Below are 13,151 nucleotides of genomic sequence, written 5' to 3' on the forward strand. Positions count from 1 at the left end.
GAATCTCTACTACGAGTTCATGCTTTTTTCTTAGAAGGAAGGTCCTCAAATCCTTTTCATTGCAATGATCATGATGAAGAATCCAATAGCTCCTCTCAGGACCCACAATCATCTATCTTTGAGAAAGATTTGATGTACATGTTCCTGCAGCTCGGATGAGTATTCTTGTTTATATCGCTACGGCTATAAACACTTTCTTTTTCCTATTAAGTAAGAAAAGGAATTGGATGCCCCAAAGTTACAGTTGCCTTAAAAACACACACACAATGGACTGGACACAAAAAAAAGAAACAAGAAAAGGGTCATGATGATGATCCTAAGCTTGCTATCAGTTAGGTTCTGCTATTTTTACAATTTTCTGGTAGCCCTATCTCTTTCTTTATACAGATGTTAGGGGACAAAACAAAGTGAGAGGCCGGGGGGAAGGGAAAAGAGTTGAGTCGATCAGGCTCGACAAATGGGAGAAACAAAACGAAACTTGGATTTGGCCGAAAAAGAAGCAACGCTATAGAATCCCAGGAATAATTGGAGAGAGTTATCTCTAGTCACCAACATTGGCATAAAAAAAAGTAAAAATGGAGCCTCGACTTCCATAGGTCGTTGGTTTGACCTCCCGTAGTGGTCCTTGCTTTTAATGAAGTGGGCTGGCGCAAGTTTTTGTTCCTTCTGCCCTGCTCCCCGAAAACAACGTTCGACTTGCATGTGTTAAGCATATATCACATCTTTCCCACTTATATATCCTACTCCCTAGCAGTTCTAAGAATCCCCATATTCTCTGCAGCTTTAAGTTCCTCTGCAAGCTAGGAGCGCATCATCGGGGTAGGGCGAAAACGAACATAGGATCATCATCATGCTTCTTGCTAGATAACGCTCGTTCTTCATGTTGCAACTGGTTATGGGTAGGCATTATTAACTTTATGAAATAAAGTTATAAAGTTAATAATGCCTACCCATAACCAGTAGAAATTGTAGTCCTTCTTAAGGCCATTCCATAATATTCTATTCCTTTTGTAAGACTTCCAATTATCCAAGCCCTTCTAAATGCAGCAAAAGATATGCGGGCAAACATCGTTATAAGTTGTCCAAGTTGCCAAGAAAAAGTTCCTTTGATTTAGGTTACCGTTACATCATTTTTCATCAAATTGTTGTTTGCTATGCTATGTCAAATCCCCATATAAATATGTGGGATGGAGTAATGACCTGGGAGCATTAGCCAATCTGGTACATCAATACATGTTCCTATGCCCATTCCAATCTTACAATTGGATGGGCTGGACCAAAAGAAGAGGGAACTTCCATTGCAACTTCCATAGATCGAGTTTCGGTTGCTTTTTCTGTTGATCCAGGTGATTGAATCGAGAAGGAAATGAAACTAATTCATATAACTACTTGGTATGACTAGAGAGACCTTGTCCGAAGCTGGCATGACTGTACGAGTTCTTTTCCTATTTTTACACAAAGAGCATTTTCTATGAGTTTCTCGACCCTTTGCCTTAGGATTAGTTAGTTCTATTTCCCTTAGGATTAGTCAGGAGGAGTAAAGGAGAACCCTAATATCCTAAAATCCCTCATTAGGGAACACCTATAAGATGAGTCAATGCATAATATGACTCAAAATTTTCAAACAACAAGGGGTTATTAGGAGCTATATCCCTAGATCTTGGCATGAAATTCGCTCCTTAACTATAACATTCTAGAGTCATGCGGAACAGACACTAACCGTCCTCCAATTTTCCCTATGGTTGGATTGAATCCTGCCACAAGTTTCCCTATGGCTACCTTGTTGCGAACGAAAGCCCCTCGGATCGTGGTAGACCAAGTCAAAGATCAAGGGATAAAGACAGAGAGAGAAGATGCAAAGACTAAAGTGGATAAGACAATGTCTGCTCCTCTATACTAGATCTATGGAAGGAAACCTCTGAGAAGTGTCGATTGTATGTAAGAAAGAAGTATGCGTCCTCTCGGACACCTAATCCCTTCTGACCCATGATTAAAAAATTCAAAAAATTCGGCAAGGGAAACACCCATTTTGAGAGTGAAGGTTGCAGTATAAATAGTAGTGCTTTTAACAAAACAGTAATGCCGGGCATCAGAAAGAGCACAAGGGTAATGCCTATAATGAGGAAGATGCGAATAGAGATGCAGAAGTTCCTATTGGAGTTGGAGGAGGTGTAGGAGCCTTAGTTCGTGTTAAAAGCAAAAGGTACACTAAAAAAAAGTCATTTCTATTCATGGGATTGGCCTCCTCATTTCCTTGTACAAGCACGGGGCTTAGTGAAGTAGAACATTGGGTAGCACAGCTTGCTCGACGCATCCTTTCTTTCTACCTTATTGAAGAGTTGCGTAAACTTCAATTAGAAATAGAAGACCCGACAGAATAAGGCTTGTAATAGATGCAACACTTTAATGTAATAGGCTTTTAGTTGAGCAACTCCCATTTCGCTAATCCTAGTGCTTCGTCCTTACAATGCTACACCTCACATCTTGGCACAGTGGAACGTGTAACCCACCTGCTGTCTCATTCAACTACATTTGTTCCTGTAATCCATAGCCTAATAGAACATAGCAGCGAGGGTCCAAAAAGCACGAGATTTTGGCCTTAAGTCATTCTAGTGGTTCCTTCTGATCCTAGAAAACAATAGAGGAAATCAATAAGGATATTCTTTTCAAAAGTATTCTTTCCTACGACTCGAAAGCTTTCGTTTCAATGTGTTGCAACCTTCTTCTTATGGTCATTGTGATATGATTAATAGATTCTTTCTGAGTAGTACACATTCTTTTTGGAGCAAGCTTTCTCCTAATCAATCGCGAGGGTCTCGGGCATGAGAACGCAAGTGCCAAAATCGAACAAAACGTTCGAGGACGAAAGAAGAAATGTTCCATCATTTCATGTTGGCGTATTCATGCCAGTTAGATGTCGGCCATGAAATCCATCACTAGCCCACTAAAAGCCTTTCCTCTACCACCAGTGACAACTAAGGCTTCGCCCGCAATCGAGTTCTCAGGCTAATTTGTAGGCATTAAAGGAAGCAAATCTAACGACTATTGGCTGATCTAATGCATTGGCTGGAAAATTCTCATTCGATGTCTCATCCATCCCTACTTGGGAAGTTTATAGATGAATAGGGCCCTACTCCGCCAAAGAAAGCAAGAAAAATAGAAAAAACCAAGCAAGAGCGATACCCCCGATTGTACCAACCTACATATGTCTATCTTCGGTACTAGTTATTGTCATTTTGGCATTCGCGAGGCTGATACGATGATGGGATGTCTACTAAAGCCTCTCCTCTTGTTGCTCCATTTTTTTACTTTCCGTAGCTGACATGAACTCTTCATCTTCTCCTCTTTTATCTGAGCTTGATTCTATTGATTCGCCAGCTAGGTCAGATTGGAGCAACCTTTTTTAAGAACATATTACCCATATTCGGGGAGTCGGGGGCCTTCCCTCTTAGCTCTTAAGGAATTCTTAAACCTATAGAGCCCATTCTATAAGGAAGATGAGAGGAAGGCAGGCATCAACAGACCTTTTAAATATTATTACTTACTAGTTTTGATTATTTGCACAGATCCGCTGAAATAGGGCCTATATTCGAATTTGAATTGACCTCTCAGGTACAATCTAAACCGACATGAAGTTCCTCATTTGAAGAAAGAATGTAATAGGTACTTGTCTTTCGTATAAACCCATGGGATTTTGGTAGAAACACTCGTTCGAATACAATGTTTAAGAGAGGAGAGAGAGCATCTAACACAATAATGTCCTCTTTACGAGGTTTTGTATCTTCTTCTTGAATGGCGGATGAAAGCTGCCTCTGATTTTTCGTCTTATGCAGCCCTTATTTTTTATTTTATTTTTATTTTTTGTTCTTTTGCCTCCTTCCCCCCTCTTTCTTAGAATTCAACATCTTTGATATGTTCAGCGTGGAATATTCGAGTTGAGGGCAACCCCATGTTGAAAGTGGTCTAAAAGCTTAAAGCAGCCAAAGACTTATTGCCAATCTAACCTAAGAAACATTGTAGTTTCCCAGCCGGATCTAGGTATCGTTTCGCTTGTGCTTCTTTCAAAGGAAAGCCATCATTTGTCTCTAGCTCTTGATAGGGAAGGTATGCTACCATGTTGGGGGGGGGGGGTTTCGATACAATACAAAACACCCATGTTATTTGCTGTAGGGTTCTATTAGACCCTTTTAGAGTGTGGCTTTCTTAGTTGCTATTGGGAGGCTAAAACAAAAGGTAAAAAAGCAGGGAGTCATTTAACGCAAAGGAAGCGAAAAAGGTATCTCCATTAGCTAAACCCTTTCTTACCCTACCTTTGGACTTGGATTTTATGAGGACTAGAGTAAACGGAGGGGCACACAAGGCTCGTTTAGTACTTGACTTACGAGCTTCCCTCTATCTTTATCTCGTACGCAAACTACTGATGGAAACAATACATACTAGCCATACGAGTTTGGTTCACTTGCACTGACCTAAAATGGACTAGGGGCAGAAGCTGAGAGCAAGAGAGAGCGAGCTGTCTCCAATATATGGTGATGCTTCCATTTACTAACTTGAAGAGCTCCATCACCATCGATAATTCCAGCTAGCCACTCACAGAAGGATTTAGGATAAGTTGTTGTGCGTGTAGTCTCTGAGGTTCCTACTAGACTGCCTTTATGTCGTTGGTTACCTACTAATTGTGCTCATATTTATGGTCTTGATGAAGTAATGGCAGGGGAAAGTTTTTTTCTCCCTATTCATTCATATGGGGATGAAAGAAAGGTACCGATAAAATGGAGAGGTCAGAGTGCTTTCTCCTCGATTATATAATAGGAAGACAAAGAACCCACAAAAAGTTGGATTACTTCATCGGCATCAATTGAAGAAGAGAACAGGTCCTGATATACTCCTATTAAAACCTCTTCATTCCGAACCTATAGTGAATCAGTCGCTTTACAACGACATTCGTTCAGAAGCTGCTTACGACGTTTTAGAAGAGAAGGTGCAACCTGTTACAGAAGCTGAGAGCAAGAGAGAGCGAGTTGTCTCCAATATATGGCGATGCTTCTGCTCGGCAACCATGATCATAGCTGTCCCCACTGGAATCAAAATCTTTAGTTGGATCGCTACCATGTGGGCTCGTGACATTTTTTCCCCAAAACAAAGGCACTACCAAGTAGCGGTACACCACTGAATCCCCAATCCTTTGCTTGTTGTGCAGTGATAGTGTCTAAAAGATTCACATATAACTAGGAAGACATTTCAAATACCACACATGGGTTACTAGGCATGCCAATTTGATGTAGCCCATTTGATATCTTCGCATCCGAGAATCAACAAATTCAACTCCGCATTGTTCATAAAATTTTGGTTCTTCTTTTTCATCTCCGATTACTCGATAATTTCCACCAATCAAAGATTCTCCCTTTTCTTACATGCAATTCCCCTCTTTCGGTAAGCATCTAGTATCTCAGCATAAGTAAGTACGTAACTCAACAAGAAATTTCCTTACCTATCCAATTAGTCTAGCTCAACCCGTCTTCTACGCATCAAAGAGTAGATTCTCTAAGAGCAAAAGCTTATCCACAATATTCTTACCTGAATGTCCAGTGGTAGCATCAGTATTGGCATAACCTTTTTTTACAATAAAGAAAGGACTGGTACTGAACTGGTATGATAACACACCAGCTTTTCGATGAGAGAAAGCCTGCTTTATAGAATAGGGTTATTTCTTTATTGGAATACAATATGCCACTTAGGAGACGATGATTTGGGGCTACTGCTGCCCTAATAGAGGAGCCGTCCCCATTGGGGGGAGGGATCCTGGATTTTTTTCGGTATGCCAGGGATGGTGCCTTACCGTTCTACATTAATTATTTGATGCTATTTCGCGAGGCAATCCACATCGATGTAATGAAAGTGAAGGACCTACGACAATGGGAACAAATCTCCGTAGTGAAGTGTGAAGAGGAGTCTTTTATCCATTCATTTTTTTCTACTTTGAATAGCGGATATAAATGGTAACGACCTAAGCAAGCAAGTAAACCACTTCTCTTCCGCTCTCTCATCCCTCCTACCTTTGCCTATACCTATGCTTCTATTCCCCTTCACTGGTTGATCGACGAGTCCACTGGCATCTAGAGCAGTATATGTAAGCTGTAAGTGTTAACCAGTCGGAAGGAGAACTCATAGCAGGGGAGGAACCAGGGAGATATCTCTTCTCTCCCCCTTTCCTTTAAATAAAGCGATGTGGAACCTTTGGAACTGGTATTTGTGAGATTACTTATTATTACTTAACGAGTTTCTTATTTCATTACTTCAAAAAACAGTTCAACAAAATCTAAGCATTATAAAGAATTAGCAGATAGATCAGAAAAGAGCGATCACTACTTTTAGCTCTAAAGGAAGGGGTATTTAAAGCGCACGCTCAAACCCATAACCCTTTTCCTATCATGCTCAGTCCGGTGCTAACAAAAGAGTTTCCATTTCTATCGGTCATTAAAAAAAAAGCAGATAGGAACCGGACTAAGCACGATAGAAAAAAAGGGTTATAGGTTTGAGCGTGCACTTTACTTGGTATGACTAGAGAGACCACTCTGACCCCCATAGCTCCCCGGGCTTGCCAAGACTCTCACTAGTTTAATTCTATCTGATGAGAGCCTCAAAATCTTTATTTCTAACCCAAAGAGGCTATTACCAGTAACCTTTCTTTTCTATTTCGAGGAGGCGGATTGATGGAGCTCTTGGCATTGCTTTGTTTTCTTTTCTTTCCTATCAGTGAGTTCCAATCCTTTTGTTCGAAATTTCTTCGTTCGTACCGAACATGCAAGAAGCAAGCCGGGTCACATGATTGCAAACTCTCGCAAGCGGCAGAGTGCAAACTCTCGTCGACAGTCATAATTAATAGATTTAGATGATATAAATTTATATGCCAAAAAATCATATCTATAGTGTTTTTTAAAATTCTCTGTTTCCTTTTATAATGAGGTGGCTTCAAAAGTCTTTTGTTTTCATAGTAAATTAATTGGTTTTTTTCATTTTCATATGAATCGCATTTCTTTAAATGGTTAGTTTGAGCTATAGAGTGTTGATTGACTCTATTTCGCCACTTTTGTGGTACTAAGCTAGACCATTTAATCATAGATAAATCATATTGATCATGACCTTTTAACCAATTTTTCCATTGATTCAATCCCGAATTTCGAAGAGAATTATGTCTTAATTTAGAATGAAATAGTTTCTGTGTTCCACCAAATTAATTCTTTATTCATTCTTAAGAAAAAAAGCTGTTCTATTATATTGAAAAACGGATCTTAACTTATATAAGTATAAGTTAAGGGCTGAGGGTTGTGATAATTTGTAAAATACATATGCTTGTGACACGTAAGATAAGTCAAAAAAAGTCTGTGCGCTTTTATTACTAATAGTAGAAAGGGACTTTTTTTATAGCCGAAATATAGTGAATTAGACTTCTATTTTTTTCTATAAATTCTTTTTTGATTTGTTTCATTATTAGAATTAGAAATATCTTTATCATTGTAAATATATTTATTAAGAATTTTTTTGTTGATTCCTGAAAAAATTATGCATTAATATTCCGAATATCAATGATACCTAAAAAGATATCTATGTATATCTTTTCAATGAAATTTTTTTTTATAAAATAATGTGATTTACGGATTAGTCGAGCATTTCTTCTTTTTAATACCTGCCCAATATTTTTTGGCGATTCTAATCTTTTATCATCATAACTCATTTTGTTTTTGTTAGAACTTACATTTTGTATTATAAATTCTTTTTTGTTCTCTTTTTTTTTTTTTTTTCTATTTGATTTATGAGTGTATTTGTTCTATCAGTCAAATTTTGTTAATGAATAATTTGTGCAATATGTAGGTCGAATTTTACTGAACGATTCATGAATTAGCTGATTATTTCTTATTGAATCTTTTTCTTTTTTAGTTTCACTTAACTGATATATTTCTAGTTCTTTCTATTGAAAAGGTGGTAATCTTGCCACCTTATGCAAACCAAAATCCACCAAGGTTTGCACCATCTTTTTTTCTTTAAAAGAAATATTTTATTGAATGACCTAATGCAATATTTATGTCTATGTTTTATGTTCCTTTTAATGTCTTTTGAATACCTAAGTTTTATTGTATTTAACTTAGGAATTGTCTCTTTGTTGGGTATTGATTTTATTTTGTAAAATGGCTATGTGCTGGAAACAGTGTTTCCAGCAACACAGGTCCATTGTTGGGGCTCGTGTTCTCTGAGCTTTTAGAATGAGTTTATAATTTGTGGATATGTTGTATTAGACATGTAAATAAAAATATAGAAAAAAGAATGACTCAAAAAGGCCTTGGGAAGCCCAAGATATGTAGGTTGCAAGTTGGCATGACTGCTGAGATTTCCAGCAGTTATGGCCCACGGGTTTGAGATGAATTGGAAACCTTACCCAATTCTTTTGGACTTGGTATTCTCCAAATTTCATCCTTGATATTTTAACATGAAATATGCCAAAATTCAAGCAATTTGGATGAAGATATCCCAGCCTTCCTTCTGGTCAAAGTGGTGGTACAGGATTAGGTGGAGACAGTTTTTTGAAATTCAAAATCTCACCAACTCTTGTCATGATTATGCACTCACATGTGAAGCTGGTGCTTGAACGGTCATGCATCATAATTTTGAGTGGGAAATGTGTAAATTTTGAATTTTAAAGACTTTGATTTGGTCCCACACACACCTCACATGTATGAGACAAGTTTTGTATCTATATATGCAACAAATGAATGAAAAGCAAAAATGAATTAGTGTGCTATCTAGTTTTGTGTGGCCTACTCTAACATCTTCTCTTCTTCTTCATCTTCTTCTTCTTCATCTTCTTCTTCTTCATTCAAAACAAAAGCCCTAACAATCTTAAATATCACCATACCAAAAACAAACACAAAAATCACCCAAAAATCAAACCAAAAATTGGATCAAAGGTTGTGCACAAGACTAACACTTTGTGTACAACACTCTTGGCCAAGTGAACCCAAAACCATACTAAACTCCAACACTTTCAAGCCAAATAATAGAGTTGGGTTTATTTTTTTGAGTTCTTTTACTATTTCTTTTAGAAATAGAATGGTTTTACTAAACTGGTTTTTTATGTCCTTTGAAACATTTAGAATTTTTTTTGTTTTTTCTTGTAAAATTCTTAGAACTAGAAAACGCTGCTTTTTCCATTTTCTAATTTTTTTGTTGAGTTCTTTAAAAATAGGTTCAAAAACTGAAAGGTGGTTTTAGGGAGAGCCAAAAGGCAGTTCAGTTTCCATTCGCCAAACTGTTAAAAAACAGAAATCATTTTTTTGTCCTTTCTTTTTCATTGGACGTTATAAGTTTTTTGTAGCTTCGATTTGTGCCAAGGTTTCAGATGAAAAGGAAATAGGATCTTTATCTGAATACCGTCTATTAGCCAGTTTTTCAAAAATTTTGTTTATGATAATTGGATGCCATTATAAGTACATTTAATATGCATTTCTCTATTCCAATCCTTTAAATCCTCAGACCATTCAGGAAATTGAAACAGTAGTATACGTATAATATTTTTAACTATTATCAAGAAGGGTAATAGAATATTTTTTCTAAAAATAGATTGGGTTACCAACACAAGACCTCTAAGTATTTGAGCAAATATAATATTATCCCATGCTTATGCTATTTCTCGTCTTTTGTCTTCTTCTATTTTGTCTGTTTCTTTGTTTTTCTCAGTGGCTTTTGGCTTTTTTTTTTTTTTTTTTTTCTGTATAATCTAAAATTGTTAATTCTATGTTTTTCCACATCCAATTTTTAAAAAACATTTTCGTCGGCTCAGAGATATCAAAAGAAAAAAAATGTCTTTTTCGATTCTATCAAAAAAAAAGGGGTGAATGTACATTTGCTTGAAAGAGTCTCCAAATAACTGTTTTATGTCTTTGGGCGTGCTTAGAACCTTTTATTATGTCTTGACAAAAATCCGGTTGTTGTGAATAACGTATCAAAGCCACTTCCTCTATTTCATCAGGATTATTAGTATCTTTGGTATTAGTATTAGTAGTTTGTAGGTTATCAGTAAAAGTCACTACATGTTTGGATTTTCTTGAACGAATCTCATACTCCGTCGCCATCCCCTCTGGGCTTTCTCCCTCCTGTTGTTCCAAATAATTAATTAATTTGTACAACCATCGAGGAACTTTTTTACTGATTTCTTTTAGTTCGATAGATTTTTTTCTAATTTTTTTATCGTTAGGGTCTCTTATAACTGCATCAAATAAAAATTTATAATTTTTTTTGTTATCTTCTTAATCAATTTTTATTTGTTCTTCTTCGGGAAGTAAAGAAAGCTCTTTAAAGTTTAATAGTGGTTTTTCAGTAAGTTCATTGATTAAGTTCAAGAAATATAAAATTTTTGTTAATGGTTTTTTATCAAATGAATTTTTTATCTGTTCAAATTTTAGGTAATTAAAAATAAGAAGGATACTTTGAATCTTATTTATCCAAAAATCCTCTATGTTAATGTTATTTTTTCTGGAAGTTTCATTTAGGATTGCAGTTGAAAAAAATTTATGATTCGTCCCCAATAGGGGCCATTCAAGAAAGGATCATATATTTTAGGTAAGTATTCGTTTTGAGGATTATGATTACAAAATCTAGTCTCTTTTTCGAGTATATCCCAAACAAAAAATATCCTATCTAAAGTTTTGTCTAAAGCTTTGACTCTATTTATAAATTTTTTGTTTAGGTTTTTTCTTTTTTGTTCATTGCTATAACTCCAATTATTATATAATTCAGCAGAAAAGGGTTTATCCGCTGTAAACAGAGACATCTTTCTTTGTATCATTTCCAAAAAAGTTGAAAAACTGGGCGGGTATGTAACAGATATACTTTCTTTTCCGGCACTGTGACATGTATAAAAAAAAATATTGTGACATCTTTTTTCTTACAGCATTTTCAAATTGATTGTTTTTTATATACCAGAATGGCCTATTCCATCGTTTATAGTAAAAATAAAAAATATTAACAAGAGGTTTTTCAACCCAGAGTAGATCTTTTTTTTTTTTTTTTTTTTTTTTTTTTTTTTTTCTGTAAATATTTCTAACTTCAAATTTTCTTGATTTTCATCTATATCCATATAATAAGTTTCATAAATGGGTCTATTTTTGTAGCATGTCTCTTTAAAACGGAATTCATCCTTTGTTTTTTCCTTTCCATTCACTCGTATCTCTTCTGTTTCATTAATTTTGTCCGGATCCTCCTTTTCTTCCGAAAAAAGGGAAGGAGATGGATCTTCTTTGGTGGATCTCTTTTGTTCCTGTTTAGTCCCCCTCGTTTATGAAGTTGTTTCTATTTCTACATCTATTTCTTCTTCACTTTCCCCCCTTTCTTCTGTTTTTGAGGTTTCTTCCAGTTTCTTAGTAACAATGGGTGACGATATTCTGCCTAAATAGTAGACACAGGTAATAAATAAGAGAATACTAAAGATTCGAGCCATAGAATTTCTCAATTCTGACACAAGGTACTTATTAGATCTAATAAGTACATTAGATCTAATAGAATTATTTTGCTATATCCAGACGAATACCAATCCAACCCATTTCATGAATAAAATGTGACCAATTAACCAACCAACAAAACTATTTGTTACAAATAACATCTTGTTGTTGCATCGAAACATATAAATGTTGACTAATCTGACTAACATTGAACTTGGTAAAATGAAATGGTTGAATAATTGAAAAATGAGATTATTTAGGAATACACATTGAATGCTAAGAATACGCATTGAATTTTTGTTAGTAGATCCATAATCAAAAAATTGTTTGTGATTGTTCCATAAGAAATGAAACAAAAGATACGGTAGAGCTAGGACAGTTGTTGTATGAGGTCTACCCAATGCTAGATGCAGAGGCACATAATAGATGGATATGAACATCATGAGCTGTCCCGTAATAAAACAGATTGTTGCTGATACTTTCTTCTCGGTTCCTTCTTCTCCTTCTTCCATAACGCGAGCTCAGAGAAGGAAGAGATAAGAGGGCCCTATGGAGAATGTGGTCAGAAATCCATAATAGAGTCCGACCACAATGACCGAATTGACTATCTTCATGCATAAGGATACTAGATTACCTAGTATAAAAGATTTAAAAATCATCACAAACCTCCTTTTTTTCTTTTCTATTGCAATTTCTGAATTATTATATGATGATTTTTAAACTTTCCATATATATATAGAAATAGAAAGAGATAGATTAGAAACGACATCTTTTATCTCAATAATAACAAAGGGATATTAAATGAACGGAATTGGGATATGGATTGGTATACCTCGGCATAGGTCCAGGATAATCCTTTGTTCCACAGTCTGGGGCTATTTACAACTATCCAATTAAGAATTCTTAGATGTACTAGCAAGTGCATCAAAGATGCAGTCATCGATTCGCCCATGAGGCCATAATTACCGCGAGCAAACATATTAATGATGAGGAATGCATTTTTGCTATGCTACTAATACTTGTACTTTCTTTGCTATTTTGCCTCAGACTGGTTGAGGAATAATTACGGGGTGTAAAATAAAAAAATATGTTGATTCGGGCTTCAGGCCAGGCATACTATATTTAATTTTTCCACCATTAACGATAAATAAAAAGAAAGAAAAAAGAAGAGTAAGGCCGTTCCATTTCGATAAAAGACCCATGCCTAAATTCCATAGCTTGGGGTCTGCAATTCGGATCATGATTTTCCTACCCCAAAAGGGAAAGGTCCTTCCTTTTTTGGCCGGTTGTGGGCGAGGAGGGATTCAAACCCCCAACACTGTGGTTCATAGCCACGTGCTCTAATCCTCTGAGCTACAGGCTTCACCCCATCTCCACTGGATCTGTTTCTCGGAGTACCCTAAAAAAAAGGAACCTTTCCTCTCCCTAGTCATTTCGGGTTAAGAAGATGTGAAAGCGCCTCTTTCTATGTAAGAATGGTGCATTCCGAGGTGTGAAGTGGGAGAGAAGGGATTTCATAATTGGGTTTTGAATAAGACGACCTTTTCATTTTTCATTCTTATTTTTATTTTTTCATATTGAAAAAAAAAAAGTAATAATAATGAGAGGTGTTAAGCTTTTTATCATCCTGGCGTTGAGCTATTTTTCAACAGGACCTCC

General features: G+C 36.2%; 1 pseudogene; it reads right to left on the reverse strand.

The window, feature by feature from the left end:
• Positions 1–11,329: 11,329 nt before the first annotated feature.
• LOC125419986 (protein TIC 214-like) lies at positions 11,330–12,151 on the reverse strand (annotated as a pseudogene).
• Positions 12,152–13,151: the final 1,000 nt, after the last annotated feature.

The sequence above is a fragment of the Ziziphus jujuba genome, chromosome 5 (assembly GCF_031755915.1).
Source record: "Ziziphus jujuba cultivar Dongzao chromosome 5, ASM3175591v1".
Lineage (NCBI taxonomy): Eukaryota > Viridiplantae > Streptophyta > Magnoliopsida > Rosales > Rhamnaceae > Ziziphus > Ziziphus jujuba.